At 39.1% G+C, this 1,303-nt stretch overlaps 1 pseudogene; it reads right to left on the reverse strand.

The window, feature by feature from the left end:
* Nucleotides 1-654: 654 nt before the first annotated feature.
* On the reverse strand, nt 655-1,105 carry LOC108690185 (annotated as a pseudogene).
* Nucleotides 1,106-1,303: the final 198 nt, after the last annotated feature.

Consider the following 1,303-nt stretch of genomic DNA (forward strand, 5'->3'; position numbering starts at 1 on the left):
TATATATATTTTCATATTGGGTTGTTCAAAAAGTCATTGCGTTTTTTTCATTTGATTTTCAGGTGTGTTTATTTAATATACGTAATGAACATTAATCAATGATATATTGGCCGTTTTGTTCGAGGACCTTCTGCCATCTCCCGGGCAACTTCATAATACCACGTTCATAAAACTTTCCATCCTTCTCTGCGAGAAACTTGTCTAAATGCTGTTTGATGAGGTCTTCAGAAACAAACGTTTTACCATTCAAGGAGTTTTGCAAGGAGCGAAAGAGATGAAAGTCTGATGGTGCAAGATCTGGGCTATACGGTGGATATAGTAACACATCCCAACTATGTTGCAACAATTTTTGCCGAGTGACCAAACTTGTGTGTGGTCTCGCATTGTCGTGATGAAACACCACACCCTTATTAATTGATTAGCTCGGAACGTTTCTGTGCGATGGCATCACTTAATTTCTGCAGCTGCTCACAGTAGACATCGGAATTAATCGTTTTGTTCTTTGGAAGTAGTTCATAGAAGACTGGTCCCTTCCAATCTCATCACATTGACAGCATTACCTTCTTTTGGTGGATCTCCGCCTTTGCTTACCTTTCCGGTGCTTTACCTCGCCTACTCCAACTTCTTTTTCGGCTGATATTGTTGTCAAACAATTCATTTTTCGTCGCTCGTGATCATACGCTTCAAGAACGAATTGTTTTCTTCGTGTTTGATGAGTTGATCGCAGACGCTCATGCGATTTATCAGATGAATTTCTTTCAACTCATGCGGTACCCAAACATCGAGCTTCTTCACGAAATCTAGCGATTTCAAATGGTCATGGACACTTCCAAAGCACACTTTTAAAGCGGTAGCAAGCTCTCGAACCGTTGAATGCTTATTTGCTTGCACCAATGTTTTCATTATCAATCTTGGAAGGCCTACTAGAACGATGAGCGTCTTTGACTGAAAAATCATCACGGAATCGGGCAAACCAGTTCTGGCACTTTTTGACGACATTTCTGCCGTAAACTCGATGCAACTTTTCCCTTGCTTCAGTTGCTTTCTTCCCTTTTTTGAAGTAATAAAACAGAATGTGGCGAATATGTTCTTCAAAATTCTTCATGTTCGAATCACAATTGCAAGCACAAAACTCGACCGAATCGCATCAACTTTTTTTTTGGTTTTTAAGTTGAGTGTCAAACAATACGTGCGTAAACATTTGACATTCATGTCACGCTCCCATACAAATAAACGTGGACAACGCCATCTATTGGAAAAAACAAAATGACTTTGAACAACCCAATATATATATATATATATA

This window comes from Atta colombica, unplaced genomic scaffold (assembly GCF_001594045.1).
Source record: "Atta colombica isolate Treedump-2 unplaced genomic scaffold, Acol1.0 scaffold3, whole genome shotgun sequence".
Classification (NCBI taxonomy): domain Eukaryota; kingdom Metazoa; phylum Arthropoda; class Insecta; order Hymenoptera; family Formicidae; genus Atta; species Atta colombica.